A 17,569-nucleotide genomic window follows, 5' to 3' on the forward strand; every position below is an offset into this window, starting at 1 on the left:
TAACAGCGGGATGCTGGGGGCAGGAACGCCAGGCCTTCAGAGCACTCCTGGTCCTGTTGGTAACTTCATTTCCCAAGCGTTCATAATTAAACAGCTTTTATTGAAGTAATCAGCATGAGCTCCTTAGCTTTGTTTTTGCAACCGGTATCGTGTTTATGGAGCCAAATATTAGAGACTTTGATACTGAATACCTCCTTGGATGTGTTAACGTTGGCATGGTATCTAGATTCTGAAGATGCCGGCCTGCCTCCGCACAGCCTTCCCTCCTACCTCCAGTGCACCAGCCCCCACTGCCACCCCCTAAACCACAGAGCAGCAGTTCTCCTGTAAGACTCACTCACTATATTTCTCCTGAAAGTCCCAGGGAAGGGTGTGCATTAGAAACAGGGTGAAATATGAGCTCAAAGTGTCTGTCAGACCAGAAGTTTTCAAAGAAAACATTTCTTAAATCTTATGTTCACTGATGTTTCAGCAGGCCAATTAGATTGGATGGGACTAGGTGGGAGCTGTCTCCACTCACTGCAGCAGGAACAGCAAACAAGACTTAAAGCAAATAAACGGGCCCAAAATGGGCATCCCAAGGGCCCCTGACCACTGACCTCCTTCGTTCCCCAGACGGGATGGCCTGTCCACCCTCTGGGACCTAGAGCCAAACTACAGGTTAATCAGATGAGACATTAGTTAGCAGCCTCAATTACAAGAAAGTAATTAATCAGGGAAAGTCTCCAAACAGGAGGAGAATAAATAAACATGCAGGCACATGCACTCCCATTTTGGCCCTAGATAAGGATGCCATCCAGGTGTCCTGCTGGGGCAGAGACCATCTATCTTGCTCAGTTCCTCTTGGGAAATAATGGTGACATTTCTCACATTGGCCCAGAAAATGCAAAGCCAAATGGGCTCTGAATGGGAAGGAGATAAGGAATTTGGGAAAAACTATTAAAGGAAAGGCTATGAAGGGAGTTTTGTAGTGTGCCTGGTTCTATGCCTTCATTATATGTTAACTCTACCTCATTTCAACATTTCATAAGGAATCCCCAAAGGCTTCAATATCCTACCCAGTTGGAAGCAGCCAGGGGTTCAGTCAGCGTTCTTGGTGTCCAGGAAATCCATGACTCATTAGCACCAAGAGACTAACCAACCTGAGACTCTTGATAAAGCTACAAATGTTTCCGATATTCTGAAGTTACCAAGTTCTTCTTCACTTATTTGGTGGTGAGGAAGACTGGAAAGATTGGGAAGGCAGTGTGGTTAATTCCAGTGGAAAGTATCCGCCATCGTCCAGCTTGACTTGACCCATCACATCAAATAGAGTCATCTGTCTGCATTGCATCTTTTTCCTTCTGGAAGAACAAAAAATTCAGCAACTTGAGAATTTGTGTAATGTAAACACGGCTGTGTTAGCTCAGCGCCAGGGAAAGCACACCCAAACGTAAGTCAGAACAAGACATCCTCCACTCTGAGGACGAGTGCAATGGCTTTAACCTAATGACCTGCTCTTAAACAGCTCTACAGCAAATCATAATTAAATAAATACCACTTAATAGCCGAGATTTGTTTTACTGCCAGATTATTTGCAGGGAGAGAAAGAGAAGGTTGGATGAGTCACTTCATCTTTAATTATAAAATTAAGGTAGTTTCCAAATATTGTTATGATTTCAACCTCAAGCTCAATTTACCAAATACCACAAAAATGAGTTTAGTCCAGACTAAAACAGGAGAGGAGTGGTGCAAAGGGTTAGTGTACCAAAAACCAAAGTTGCTTTGTTTTGTTTTCTTAAATTTGAATCTAGTGATCTTCCTCTAGGCCAATGATTAGGGATTTTGACAAGAGTGGCATAAAAAGCACATACGCCAATTAGCCAATGGAAAATGAGGTCACATACATTGCTGTGGGGAAGAACAGGACCAGGGGCCAGGAGAGATGAAGCCAAAGACTGCCTCTGACAGTCTCTGGAACACAAGGAAGGAGTAAGGAAGTAGCTGAAACAGAGGAGGGGAGACTAACAGGGCTTATCAGACACTGAATGACCAGGAAAGCAGTTCTGGGATCCAGTCACCTGGTCAACCTTCCCAAGGAGGGCATACACGCAGCACTGACACCTTCCTTCCCACGAGTTCATTCTTCCTCCCTTCCTCCATTCCCTGGAAAGTCTCACCCTCTTGTTCTTTTCTATATCATTGTTTAACTCGATGTTTTCAATGTGTCTGGTTTTTCATGTGATTGCCAACACTGGTATCTCTGAGCCAGTGATCTGGTAAAGGCTTTGTGATCCAATCACATTTATCTCACCTCCCGCAGACCTTACACCCTCAAAAATGGGTGACTGTGCCCCCCAGGAATACCAGGGTCCCGTTGAAAGCTGAGTTCTGCAAAATCTTTTCCTCTTGGTGTCTCAAATGCCTCCTACACATCTGGTCTTTCCAGAAGCAATGATAAGTTCCTCTACTCTGGTTAAGTGCCACTACTGAGATCCAACAGGCCCTCGCCCTGCTGGGAAAGCCACACACTATTACTGAGCCACAGCAAGCCCATTAGTTGGTGGGCACCACTGAGGAACACTGGCCCTCATATCTATTTCTCAAAATTCACTGATTATCATGAGCAGTCTATGTCAGAGTATTCCTAAGAGCTGGCTTTTCTCCATTACAACACTCCATCCCAAGCACACAGAATAACCATGAACAAGGTGGATGCCTCATATTTATCAGATACCTAGGTCAGGCACTCTTCTAACTCTGAGAATGCATAAAAATGAAAAGCAGCTCCTTCTATAAATTTAGATTTGGGGCAAGTGCTCTCCATCCATATTGGAGGTTCAAGTCCTAGCTCCATTTCCAAATCCAGCTTCCTTCTAATGCACACCCTGGAGGCAGCAGGTGATTTCATGGGTCATCTGTGCCTGGGTTGCTGCCATCCACACTGGAGACCTAGACTGAGTTCTAGATTCTGGCTTTGACCTGAACAAGACCCAATAGGGTGGGCATTTTGGAAATGAACCATCAGATGGAATATTCTCTCTCTCTCTCTCTCTCTCTGTCTGTCTCTCTCTCCCTCCCTCCCTCCCTCCTTCCCTGTCTCTTCTTTCAAATAAAACAAAAATAAATTTTAAAAAATTTACAAAGATGCTTACAGCCTAGTAAGGAACACAAGCATACAAATGGATAATTAAAATCTGAATGATGCATTATGCTAGACTTTGCAGAAAGAGAAAGAATTTTACATTTAACACATATCAGATAGCTGAAAAGTGAATGTCTCTTTCGTTTAACCCACCGCCATGATCTCCAAGTCTTGTTGATCTCCAGAAAAATCATCTACCAATGTAGCACCTTAGTAAATGGTTCTTTTTAAGAACTGCAGTAACAGCCATTGAGACTCCAAATAGGAGATGATAACTCTAAGTCACTCTGGTGTGGTTAGATCATACTTGAAGGCCACACACTAGCAGAAAGCCTTGGGCAAATGAGGAGGAAGAATAAGATGGTGATTTACACTCATACCTTTGTCTAAGGGAGAACAGCTTGAGGAAAGCCCCAGAGGGTTAGCTGGGCAAGAAAACTCAGAAGATCTCAGGGTGAAGGGCAGGCTCTTCAAGAACACGAACTGTGCAGTGTTTGTGCAAGATAATCCCATAGGACTGTGCAGGTAACAGTGTCTGTGAGTGGGGCTCCCTAAACTCATGCATCCACAGCTGCAAAGCCACAAGCAGTAGCCCCGTGCTCACCCCTACATTCACTGTGCCTGAAAGAGCAGCCCTTGATGAGTGCTGGAAGAAAGAAACTCACTGCTCTCTTAACTGTGGGGAGAGCTGCTGTGTGAAACAAGAAGCGGATCTTTTATTGCTTTAGCTGTTGCCTGAGATGGTAGAAATAATGTTAAGATATGTAAAATCCACCTTTTGAAAAACTTTCTATGAAGCAATGCAGTCTAATGATCAAATAATATGTATAGGGGAGCAGTAGTGAGTTCCCTCTCACCAACCCTTGACAAGGAGATGAGACGAGTGGTTTTCAGGATTGAGGGAAGCTATTCCAATCTTAGAAGAGGAAGTAGTGGTTGGGTGAAAGCCCACAGTTGCCTTTTGGTCTGGATAAAGAGCAAATTGTGGTGAAAAGGCACCACATGGAGATTCCAAAGCCTGGCAGGAGGCAGCCCTGAGCCCGAGTGGGGCCCGAAAGAGGAAAGTTTATATTCCACTTCAAAACATTATAAAGTTATTTCTCATCAATGTAGAATGCTTCCAGGGACTCCTCAAGCCAGAAAATGCCAAGCATGACAACGTGGGTTTGCTCAGCAGTCAGAGGGGCCTGTAATGCTGTCCAACTGCATTCTGCACACAGTGGAAACAGAACCGTGTCCTGTCCCTCCTAATCTGATGAATCCTTGTCATAAATTCTGCCCAGGCAGTCAGTGGGGCGGCTGCTGGTGAAGGGTGAGGAGGAGGGAGCCGCTTTACAAGGGCCAGTGGAGACAGCCGGCCGCCAAGCCCTCTGCAAGGAGCCAGTAAATCAACAGTCCATGGAAGCTATGTGCAGCTGAGACAACTCCACCTCCATCATCTCCTGGGGAGTGGGTCAGAGCACAGGTGAACAAGAGTAGGAGAGGAAGAATGCCTGGGTCAACTTGTAGCTGTGAGATCCTAGGACCCAGGCAGTAAAGGTGTAATGAAGTACAATTTTGCAAACTCTACCCAAGCCCTTCTGCAAGCCAGGCAAAAGCCCCATGCTGAATCTTGGGAATACAGGGTCACTGACAGATAGAATCCCTGCCAGTTAATCACTCACATTCCGAAGAGAAGACTCATCCAGAAAGCAAAATAACACAGGTTGGGTGGCTTCAATAACAGAAATCCAGATTCTCACAATCCTCGAGGCTGCAAGTTCCAGATCATTGTCCTCCTGCCTTGGTTTCTGGTGTTACGAGAGAGAGAGAGAGAGAGAGAGAGAGAGAGAGAGAGAGAGAGAGAGAAGGGAGAGTGGGAGAGAGAGAGACAGAGACAGAGAGAAGGCAGGGTGGGAGAGAGAGAGACAGAGAGAAGGCAGGGTGGGAGAGAGACAGAGACAGAGAGAGAGAGAGAGAATCTGATATCCTTTCTTTTTTTTTTAAACTTTTATTTAGTAAATATAAATTTCCAAAGTACAGTTTATGGATTACAATGGCTTTTTACCCCCCATAACTTCCCTCCCACATGCACCCCTCCCATCTCCCGCTCCCTCTCCCCTTCCAGTCACATCAAGATTCATTTTCAATTATCTTTATATACAGAAGATCAATTTAGTATATATTAAGTAAAGATTTCATCAGTTTGCACCCACACAGAACATAAAGAGTAAAATACTGTTTCAGTACTAGTTATAGCATTAATTCACATTGGACAACACATTAAGGACAGAGATCCTACATGAGGAGTAAGTGCACAGTGAATCCTGTTGTTGACTTAACAATTTGACACTCTTGTTTATGGCATCAGCAATCTCCCTAGGCTCTAGTCATGAGTTTCCAAGGCTATGGAAGCCTTTTGAGTTCACCGACTTCGATCTTATTTAGACAAGGTCATCATAGTCAAAGTGAAAGTTCTCTCCTTCCTTCAGAGAAGGGTACCTCCTTTGATGTTTGATGGCCCCGTTCTTTCCACTGGGATCTCACTCACAGAGATCTTTCATTTAGGTCTTTTTTTTTTTTAAGAGTGTCTTGGCTTTACATGCCTAAAATACTCTCATGGGTCTTGAGCCAGATCTGAATGCCTTAAGGGCTGATTCTGAGGCCAGAGTGCTATTTAGGACATCTGCCATTCTATGAGTCTGCTGTGTCTCCCACTTCCCATGTTGGATCATTCTCTCCCTTTTTGATTCTATCAGTTAGTATTAGCAGACACTAGTCTTGTTTGTGTGATCCCTTTGACTCTTAGACCTATCAGTGTGATCAATTGTGAACTGAAATTGAACACTTGGACTAGTAAGATGGCATTGGTACATGCCACCTTGATGGGATTGTATTGGAATCCCCTGGCACATTTCTAACTCTACCATTTAGGGCAAGTCCGATTGAGCATGTCCCAAATTGTACATCTCCTCCCTCTCTTCTTCCAACTCTTATATTTAACAGGGATCACTTTGCAGTTAAATTTAAACACCTAAGAATAACTGTGTGTTTATTACAGAGTTCAACCAATAGTATTAACTAGAACAAAAAAAATACTAAAAGGGATAAAGTATTACATTGTACATCAATAGTCAGGACAAGGGCTGATCAAGTCACTGTTTCTCATAGTGTCCCTTTCACTTCAACAGGTTTCCTTTTTTAAAAGGACACTAAGCTAATTGGATCAGAGTCTCACCCTTAAAACCTCCTTTAACCTTAGTTACCTTCATGAAGTCTCTGATACCAAAAATACTCACATTAAGGGTTAGGATATTAACATACAAATTTTGGAAAAATACAAGCAGTTAGCTCAGAACCTAAGAGCTCTATACAATGAATTTCAAAAAGAGACACAAACTATCATTATAGAACTATACAAAGCCCTGAAGAGTGACTCATCTGACAGTGGCTTGTGATGAGAATGACCAAGGAAAACACGGTAGAAGAGTCATCAAATCTAGATCACACATAAGAGCCCACTCATCAGAAAACCAGAAGAGAGAGACCAGACAGGATAGTGATACAGGGTACAAACCTGGAATCAGAATGGAAGGGTTGACATCCTGCTCTATTCCTGCTAGTTCTGGGATCCCAGACAAGCATTTTAACCACTTTCAGCCTCAGTTTTCTCAGCTAGAAAATAGGTGAAAAAAATAGTCTGTTTGAAAAAGTTGTTATGGAGGTTAAAAGATTACATATTACTCAACTTATGACAGGGCTATGTCCCAACAAACCTGATCATACATTTCAAATATCACAAATCAAAAACATATCACATATACCTTCCCTACGCACCATCACAGCTTAGCAACACAGCACACTATAGGGCACAGGGTTTTTCCCTCTGTGACTACTGGGCTGACTAGGAACTCTCACTGTTCAGCATCACAAGACGGGAACTTAGGACATAGCAGCAGAACACGAAAATATCATAATTTTAGGTCTGTGTCTACTGAACGTGTATTACTTCCACACCATCATGAAGTTGAAAAACCACTGTTTCAAAGTTGGAAACCATCAGCTTAGCAGACCATACCAACTGATAAGAGATGGCATTACAGACAGAGCCAGGGTAAGAGTCTATACAACACACTCTCCAAAGAGGATGCCTGTTTGGGGAAGAATGAGAGGCTCAGTGTGGCTAGAACTTAGGGTACATAAAGCAGAGGACAAAGACAGATGATTCTAGATTGGAAGTCTATCTAACGTCACATTAAGGAACTTTAACTTTGTTCTCTGAGCTCTAGGGAGCCCTGGGAAGACTTGAAGAGGAAGAGTAACCTGCAGGGGCCTAGATTTTAGGACGTGTCCTGTGGCATCTGAGTGAATCAGTGGCTAGAGTTTGACACAGGAGGGCTGCAGAGCAAGGCTCAGGTGTCCAAGACAGCCATCCCAAAAACACCTCCACCTGACAGCCACTTCAAAAAGCATCAACAACTCTCCTGACACACAGGGCCTTGTGCTCAGGTCTGTGATTGAGACTCTGGGCCCCACCCAGTCTTCTCAGGGGCTCAGGCCCCTCCCCAGTCCTTTGCAATCCATCTTTCCAGTCTTTTCCTAACACTCCTCAGCAGACACTCGGGGCTCCCGACAAACAGATCAGAGAGCCTTTCTGGGTAGAATGAGTCTCAACTATTTCTGCCCTCCTTGCCCTTGCTCTTGCTACTGACCTGGATTTGAATCATCCCTTTCTTATCCACTAGCACTGTAAGACCTACATAAACTTCCTGTGCATCCATTACTTCGTATGCATGCCCCAATCCGTACCTCACAGGCATGTTGTAAGGACTAATGGAAGCACTGACCACTGTCTCTGGCATATTTGCTGCCATTCGCCTGTGGAACACCCAAGACCCGGCCCTCAGAGTCTCTTTTTTCAGGAGACAGTTCCAGATCCCACAGTCTGCAGGGCCACACTCTACAGCACTCTCCTCACTCTGCTCTCGGAATCTGCCTACATTATAGTCTTCTGGGTACATTGCTTTCTTCATCCTCACATCACTTCCTGATGGAGAGTTCTCACATGAACCATCTGTGTGTCCTCTCAGCATGTCACATATGAGATTTTCCACAGCAAGTGCCTAAACAAGGTTAGGCTATGAATAGCATAACACCAAAACCCACCAACCCAACACTCCTATGTCCACAATTATTCCTGATGCTTAGACTGGAAGAAGACAGACTCAAGAAAAGCCTGCTAATAAAATGACTAGTCATACATGACATGATCTAACCTTGAAACACGAGCTAAGGCCATCAGACTATCTTTTAAGAATATTGTTTGGAAACAAGAAAATCGGGCTGAGGGAATCAAGAGGTGAAATTGAAGCATTTTAAGACCCTAAAATCAAATGAGTAAATGAGAAAAATAAAGAATTGAAGCTATGTGAGTAAATAAAATGGTGAGAAACCAAAAAATGTTGGTAATAAAAATTGCATTTATGGAAGACTTTATTTGTACCATCTACTGAACTAAATATTATCCATGAATTATCTTATTTACTTATTTTTACAAAAACCCGATAAGTCAGGGCTGGCGCTGTAGTTTAGTTGTTGGAGCCACTGCCTGCGGCACTGGCATTCCATATGGGTGCCAGTTCGAATCCTGACTGCTCCACTTCCCATGCAGCTCCCTGCTAACGCACCTGAGAAAAGCAGCGGAAGATGACCTAGGTACTTGGGCTCCTGCACCCATGTGGAGACCCAGATGAAGCTGCTGGCTACTGGCTTCAGATTGGCCTAGCTCTAGGCATTGCAGCCATCTTAGGAGTAAAACAATGGACAGAAGATTTCTCTCTCTCCATCCTCCCAACCCCGTAACTCTGCCTTTCAAATAAATTAATTAAAAAGAAAAATCAATGTCTGGGTACTATTATTAGTCTCGCTTTCAAAAGAAGAAATTGAGTCACAGAATATCTGAATACTATGAGGTCCCCCATGACCCTTATTGTTTTTTCAATTCCTTGCAATAAATCCTTGTGCTATTCCCTGTGGACACTCCCACACTACTTAGAGTAGCATTAGTGAATCTATGCTCCTTGTAACAGGAAGAGACAGCACTGGGGAGACAAGAACTGCACTCAGGACATGGAAAACATGCTCGAAGGGGAGGACATGGAGAAGGACCATCACACATGGTTCAGACAAGCCTTCCTCTCCTGCATGGCTTCCTTCACCCCAGCTTGAAGAATCATGCATTCTCCTGGGTTACAATGGGCTGTGCTATGCACCCCCATATGCTGCCTACTATCGTTAATGTTTCTGGGAAATCATGTCTTTTCTACCCAGGGAACCCATATGCTCCTTAAAGGGAAAGATCTTGGTTTCTCCTGTTGCTTATACTCTCACAAACAACATAAGGGTGCCTTCAGCATTTACAGAAATCATCCTGCTGGCTCTGTTCAAAGTGTTGATGACCCCACCCATATACACATAATCCTTCCAAGCCTTCCAAACGCATCAGAGCTCTTCAGTGTAATGTGAGAATCACCAGAAGAGTAAATAAATCCCTGCCCTGGTGGCAAATACTTCCCTTTACTTCTTCCCCTATAAAAGCAAATGTCCCCAATCCCATCTCACAAGTGCTCTCTAATGGGTTCCTTGCTTTGTTTATTCCATTTAGTTTGAGCCAGAAGCAAGAGAGAAAGAGAAAGAAACTGCATAAGGAACCACCTCATACAGTGCATGGCATGGAATCAGGAACTCTGTGTTTCCTCTGTTATTTCCTTATTTGCAGACAGCAAAGTTTTGTGTTTTAAGTGGCCCCAAAAAAATGGTTAAGCAGTGGGTGCCATTCCAAGAAGTCTGTTTCTCAGCACATGTGCAGACTTCAGGCCATCATCTGGGTCCCAGGTGGGCCCCTCAGACAGTTATCAACAGAGAATCGTGCTGGGACATCCCTCCCCAATGGGGCCTAACTAAGGATTCATGTGCAAGTGCAACCTCAGGAGAAACTGCTTCTGCTGGGCAGCATGGGAAAAGTGAGTCCTGACCTTAGGAAATGGCATATACTAGGATATCCCCACCTGAGAACCTCATAAAATGCCCAAAGTAGCAAGAAGGGAACCAACAAAGTCCCAGAATCCAGGGGATCAAAATCAAGCTATGAAGACTGGAGAGTGAGCAAGCAAGTAGGGGTTAACCAAGATAGGGTTTTAGTGAGGTGGAAATGCAAATCTTCACAGCAATCTTCTATGCAGTGTTTTGCAAACACTTTCAGTGGAAACATATATGGAGCTTAACACCTAAACATATTTTAAATCCATTTTTATTAGTAAATTACAGCAGTTACTGATTATAAAGACAACAGGTATGAATAATTAATTAGAAGTTAATTTGATTGAGATAAAACATATGAAGTCGGGATTATAGTTGCAGTTTTATACCTTCTCAGTATCCAATTTATTTCAGGATTTTGCTTTGTTTTTATGGTTTCAAAAGAAAAAAAAATCAGCCACAGAAATAGATGTTACAAGTGATAATGGATCTTTTCCACCAATTGCTTTGCACTGAGGACAGTCTTTAATTAGACAGCAATTGTAAGAAAAACAATTACTCTGAAATTCAAATGAAAATGAAGAGGAATGGGCTTTTAGCCTTGTGGTCAAACGTCCATACCCCATATCAGAGTGCCTGGGTTCAATTCCTGGCTCCTGATCCCTATTCCACATTCCTGTCAATTAGACCCTGGGAGACAGCAGGTGATAGATTAAATACTGGGGTCCCTGACACCCATGTGGAGACCAAGATTTAGTCTGGGTTCCTGGCTTCAGCCTGGCCCAGTCTTAGCTGTTGCAGGCATTTGAGGAGTGAACCAGAAATGAGAATTCTCTCTCTCTCTCTTTTTCATATGAGTAAAAATATCAAATAACAAACAAAACTGAAATAATCACTAAAGGAACAATTTCTTTGGTTTAAAAATCCCCATATAATAACATCTACTAACAACTCATAGATTACCATGGGCTGGAAGTACAAGACAACTGGCTTATCTTCAGGTTTCTTTCTGTATAATGCAGGAAAAGAGTCAAAGAGGTCACTGGAGCAGGTGAAGAGGAGTGCCAAACCATTTAACAATTTAAGTTCAAAAGAAAGAAAATACCTAATTTATATCATCAAATACCTCTAAGGGTAGTAGAAAGAAGAAAAAAAAAATGGTCTGATGGGCTCAAGAATACCCAGATGCAAATTATTTAAAATTTATGAGCATGTGTTTTAATCTCTTATGATTTTCTTTCACTGGATTTTTATGCTCTTCAAATGCTATGACAACTGGACATTCAGTGACCCAGAGCAAAGACAGAGCAACACTGTCCAGGGGGAGGGAGACATAGGAGTCCAGTGGTTGTCTTTGGGACCCTAATCAAAACGTGGGGGGTGCTTGAAGAGCAGACCTCATCAGATGGGAAGGGAAGGCAGGGAAGTGCAGGGCTCAATTGGTTCTGCCTGCCCGCATGGGGGTTACTATTGCAGTGGCCACCAATCAAACACAAATGAAGAAAGGAAAAAAATGGAAGCTGTAGGCCACAAAAGTTAACAGTACACAGAGGAAGGTCAAGGAACCTCTTGCCTCAATGGTCACTCTTCTAGAATTCCTCTGGGTATAGATTTTTTTTGGAGAAAGAAATTCCCTACAGCCCCACCCTCCTAGAAGTCTGTGTTGAGCTCATCCAGAGAAGGAGTGATGGCAGCACCCTTGCAGAAAAAGAATAGGCAACAGATGAAGCAGGAAGAGCTACATACCGGGGTGCTGTTGCTTGGAGACCTGACCCCAACCCTAAGTGTTATAACACCATAAGGTCACTATACATCAAAGGAAGTTCTGGGCACCTTATCCCTGTTCAAGATTCAAGCTCTGTATTCTCTGATCACTTTCCAAATTAAAACATCTGATTTCTCCCTAGTCATATGATTCCTAGGGAATTTATCTATATTCCACCCTATCAGGATCTCTTCTTTGCATAATATCCTAACTTCTGCTACTTCAACACCTCCATCAGGTCTTTTTAATTCTTGATTAGAGATGGCCAGGATGAGATGCAAAAGTAGATTCTTCAGAGAGAAAAAGTAAGTCACACTCCAAACACCTCAGCCATTTCCCACAATGTGCAGGAAGAAAGCTCCTTCCAACTCAGTCTGCTACCTTCTCCCAGGCAGAACTACTGAGTCCCAGAGATTCTCTATAGTCCCCTCTGCCAGTCTGTGAAAGACGGCCTTGAGCACTGTGGGTGAAGGCAAATTGATTCTTGCTGGAATAGTATGTCAGAGGGGAAGAGTCCATACCCCCTACACACAATGGATCACTAAACAAGCTTACATAAAGACCAACTAACAGGAATCACTCTCTTAGTGACATGGAGCCATCATTGATTATTGTGACTTAGATGCTTACAGAGTAATAGATTAGGGCCCCATAATGTCTGTCATTTTTAATGGGAAGCATTGGATGGTAAACACAGGTATGATCGGCAGAGGAGAGCAGACAGATGAGAGAAACAAGAGGATGCCAGAGGCCCCTGCAAGATGAAGCTGTCCTTTCTCAGAATGATGAAGCGGTTCTGGCAGAAATGCTCCTCCAGCAATAGCCCAGACCCGGTGCTGCAGTAGGATCTGAGCCTTTAAAGCCACATCACCTTCCCAGGCATCTCGGAACATCAAGTACAAAATTCCACAATGGTCACAATTGAAAAGTAGCTGAGGATTATAGGTGTACTAATTCTGAAGGGAAATTGATTTGCCTCTATGGTAACTACAGTATAATCTATGGTCATGCTAACATTTGCCGCAGGTACATCCAGGTTAATAACCATTATTCTACTCACTTGACACACAAGATCATTAACTGAACAGCAAGGACAACCCCTTGATAAAACCACTTCATTATTGCCTCCAGGAACAGGTCATACCATCATCTTGAATCCACCTCATCATCTGTCGTAATGCCTGGCATACTGAGCACACTAGGTTTTTCACTGGAGTACCAGAATTTGGTTGTGTAATCATTACCTTTTCCACCAAAACACTTTCCTTCTTAACATCCAAATTGGTTATATAAGTCTCTATCATATCTAAACGATCCAGATGACCAATTTCTCTTTCTTGGAACTTTATTTGTCTGGAATCATCCACAAGTCAATTGTTTAATGAAACCAATAGGGCTATCAACTTCCAAACTCTAAGTGATCCATTGATGGTCACCAGGTTGCCACCAATGTTTTCCATTTAAAGTAATGCTTCTATGTCTGTTTTTATACATGTAGCTTATGGACCAGTGTGAGCATTTTGGTGCTGAATCACAGAATATATATGTATGCTTCATTTGACCATATACTTCCAGATTACCCTTCAAAATGTCTGCATCAGTCTACTCTCCCCACAACAGATAATGGGGTTTATTATTTGCCTTCAACTCCCTCACTGCACCTTCACAATGATTGGCATTATGAAATTTTATCATTTTTTAACTTTTATTTAATGAATATAAATTTCCAAAGTACAGCTTATGGATTACCATGGCTTCCCACCCCATAACTTCCCTCCCACCTGCACCCCTCCCATCTCCCGCTCCCTCTCCCATTCCATTCACATCAAGATTCATTTTCAATTCTCTTTATATACAGAAGATCGATTTATTATATAATAAGTAAAGATTTCATCAGTTTGTACCCACACAGAAACACAAAGTGAAAAATACTGTTTCAGTACTAGTTATAGCATTAAATCGCAATATACAGCACATTAAGGACAGAGATCCTACATGAAGAGTAAGTGCACAGTGACTCCTGTTGTTGACTTAACAATTTGACACTCTTGTTTATGGCATCAGTAATCACCCTAGGCTCTTCTCATGAGTTGCCAAGGCTATGGAAGCCTTTTGAGTTCGCCGACTCTGATATTTGGACAAGGTCATAGTCAAAGTGGAAGTTCTCTCCTCCCTTCAGAGAAAGGTACCTCCTTCTTTGATGACCTATTCTTTCTACTGGGATCTCACTCACGGAGATCTTTCATTTAGGTTTTTTTTGTTTTTGTTTGTTTGTTTGTTTGTTTGTTTTTGCCAGGGTGTCCTGGCTTTCCATGCCTAAAATACTCTCATGGGTCTTGAGCCAGATCCGAATGCCTTAAGGGCTGATTCTGAGGCCAGAGTGCTATTTAGGACATCTGTCATTCTATGAGTCTGCTGTGTATCCCGCTTCCCATGTTGGATCGTTCTCTCCCTTTTTTATTCTATCAGTTAGTATTAGCAGACACTAGTCTTGTTTATGTGATCCCTTTGACTCTTAGTCCTATCATTATGATCAATTGTGAACAGAAATTGATCACTTGGACTAGTGAGATGGCATTGGTACATGCAACCTTGATGGGATTGAATTGGAATCCCCTGGCACAATTCTAACTCTACCATTTTGGACAAGTCTGATTGAGCATGTCCCAAACTGTACATCTCTTCCCTCTCTTATTCCCACTCTTATATTTAACATGGATCACTTTTCAGTTAAGTTTCAACACTTAAGAATAATTGTGTATTAATTACAGAATTCAACCAAAAGTATTAAGTAGAACAAACAGAAAAAAAATATTAAAAGGGATAAAGTATTAAGTTGTTCATCAACAGTCAGGGCAAGGGCTGATCAAGTCACCATTTCTCATAGTGTCCATTTCACTTCAACAGTTTTTCTTTTTGGTGCTTGGTTAGTTGTCACCGATCAGGGAGAACATATGATATTTGTCCCTTTGGGAATGGCTTATTTCACCCAGCATGATGTTTTCCAGATTCCTCCATTTTGTTGCAAATGATAATCTTTATTTTTAACATTTACATATTTATATACTTGTCAACCTTTTAGATATTTTCTTGGTGTAAATTGATTACACATATCGTTGGCTCATTCTACTGGAGTTCCTGTCTCTTACATATTGATTTGCAAGAGTTCTTTTTTGAATGTCCTAGATATTAATATTTTTCCTATGGTAGACATTACAATAATAGTTTTCCAATATTTTTTAAAAGATTTATTTATTTTATTTGAAAGGCAAAGTTACAGAGAAGCAGAGGGAGAGAGAGACACAAAGAGAGAGAGGTCTTCTATCCACTGGTTCACTCCCCTAATGGCTGCAATAGCTAGAGCTGAGCCGATCTGAAGCCAGAAGTCAGGAGCTTCTTCTGAGTCTTCCATGTGGGTACAAGGGCCCAAAGACTTGGGCCATCTTCCACAGCTTTCCCAGGCCATAGCAGAGAGCTGGACCAGAAATGGAGCAGCTGGGACCTAAACCGGCCCCCATATGGGATGCAGGCAATGCAGGAGGTGGCTTTACCCTCTCCACCACAGCAGCAGCCCCAGTTTTCCCATTGTTAAATTGTTGGCTTTAAGGGCCCACCATTATGACACAGCAGGCTAAGATGCCATGCAGCATCTCATATCAGACTGCTGGTTCAAATCCAACTACTCTGCTTCCAAACCAGCTTCCTGCTAATGTGCCTGGGAAAGCAAAGAATGATGGCCCAAGTACTTGGGCCCTTCTACCCACATGGGAGACCCAGATGGAGTTCCTGGATCCTAGCTGAACATTTTATGTCTTCAAGTTTATTTCTTTTTATATTATGACACAGTTTTCCCAAACCCAATTATTAAACTACTTATCTTTCCAATGCCCAATGATTTGTTGGATCAATTTTCTTTCAAAGTAAATTCCCAGATGTAGATATAAATACATATAGATACACACACATACACAGAGAGAGAGAGAGAGAGGAAGAGAGAGAGAGAGAGAGAGAATGAATGTCCCTGAGTTCTCTAGTCCATTCCACTGGATTATTTGTCTCTTTTACACAAATATCACACTTTGTAACATATCTTAATATCCAGCCAGAAAATATCACCCTTTTCCTCTATTTTTAAGGTTAACTTAACTAATCAAGGACCTTAATTTTTCCATGCAATTTTTCAAATGCACTTATCAAGTTCTTCAAAATATCACTATGGAATTTTAAATGGAATTTTAAATGAAATTGTGCTGAGCTTGCAACTTAATTTTGGTAAAATGCAGATTAATGATATTAAGTTGTTCTATATAAAATAAAGAATGTGTTTTCCTATTTAAATGTCATCTTCTAGATACTCTAGTAGAAATTAACATTTTTTCATATAAATCTTGTGTACATTTGATTAGGCTAACTCCTAGATATTCATAGATTTTATTGCCATGAAGGTTTTCCTTTCTTATGCTTTTTAGCTGATATTTGGTGATGGTTGATGAAAATAACATTAAATATTTTAAGTCAAATCTGAAATCTAGCAAACTTATTCAACTTTCTTATCACTTCTAATAATTCATCTGATAGAGTTTTCTCTCTCTTTTTTTAATATCTGTTTATTTATTTGAAAGGCAGAGTTACAGATAGGGAGAGGCAGAGGCAGAGAGAGAGAGAGAGAGAGAGAGAGATCTTCCACCTGCTGGTTCACTCCCCAAATGGCCTCAATGGCCAGGACTGGGCCAGGTCAAAGCCAGGAACTAGGAGCTTCATTCAAGTCTCCCCCATGGGTACAGGGATCCAGGGACTTGAGCCATCTTCTGCTACTTTCCCAAGCCTATTAGCAAGCAGCTGGATCAGAAGTGGAGCAGCTGGAACTCTAACCAGCACCCATATGGGATGCCAGCTCTGCAGGCAGGGGCTTAACCCACTGCGCCAGAGTGCTGGCCCTTCTCTCTCTTTTGGTTTTATTTTTCCCAATTACCTTAGTGATAGCAAATATTCTTTTGTGAATTTTTCCCCTAAAAGTCCAAAAGCCAAGTAAGATTTTAAATAGCTACACAGTAAATAACAGAAGCAAGAAGATAGACCTCATTGCATTTTAACCTGGAACATGTTCTAGGCGGAAGCTACAACTGGATGCAATAGACTCCCTTGCATCACTTAGAAGATGTGTGAGTGCTGTCTGGAGTAAATGGGCTTTGTTTCATAGTCGCACAGGTAATGGTAAACATAGGGCTATCACAGGGTTTACAAAATCAGGTCTTCACACAGCTTCTATTCAGCAAAGGAGCATTTATTATTCAGAAACACTGAAGTTGCAAGATCAGGCAGGCTCTGGAGCCGGCGCTGTGGCTGACTTGGTTAATCCTCCGCTGGCAGCACTGGCATCCCATATTGGAGCCGGGTTCTAGTCCCAGTTGCTCCTCTTCCATTCCAGCTCTCTGCTGTGGCCTGGGAGTGCAGTGGAGGATGGCCCAAGTGCTTGGGCCTCTGCACCTGCATGGGAGACCAGGGAGAAGCACCAGGCTTCTGGCTTCAGATCAGCACAGTGCCGGCCATAGCAGCCATTTGGGGAGTGAGCCAACGGAAGGAAGACCTTTCTCTCCGTCTCTCTCACTGTGTATAACTCTACCTGTCAAATAAAAAAAAAAAGAGCAGGCAGACTCACTAGA

At 42.5% G+C, this 17,569-nt stretch overlaps 1 long non-coding RNA gene across 2 annotated transcripts in view; it reads right to left on the bottom strand.

Annotated features, from left to right (window-relative positions):
- Nucleotides 1–1,200: 1,200 nt before the first annotated feature.
- LOC133773004 (uncharacterized) overlaps nucleotides 1,201–17,569 on the bottom strand; it is a 62,627-nt gene continuing 46,258 nt past the window's right edge. For both annotated transcript variants that reach the window (XR_009867841.1, XR_009867842.1), the window contains exons 4-5: nucleotides 6,681–6,778; nucleotides 1,201–1,343 (exon numbers count right to left, since the gene is read on the bottom strand). This is a non-coding gene — a long non-coding RNA (uncharacterized LOC133773004). The remainder of the gene's footprint in view (nucleotides 1,344–6,680; nucleotides 6,779–17,569) is intronic.

The sequence above is a fragment of the Lepus europaeus genome, chromosome 13 (genome assembly GCF_033115175.1).
Source record: "Lepus europaeus isolate LE1 chromosome 13, mLepTim1.pri, whole genome shotgun sequence".
NCBI classification, from domain to species: domain Eukaryota; kingdom Metazoa; phylum Chordata; class Mammalia; order Lagomorpha; family Leporidae; genus Lepus; species Lepus europaeus.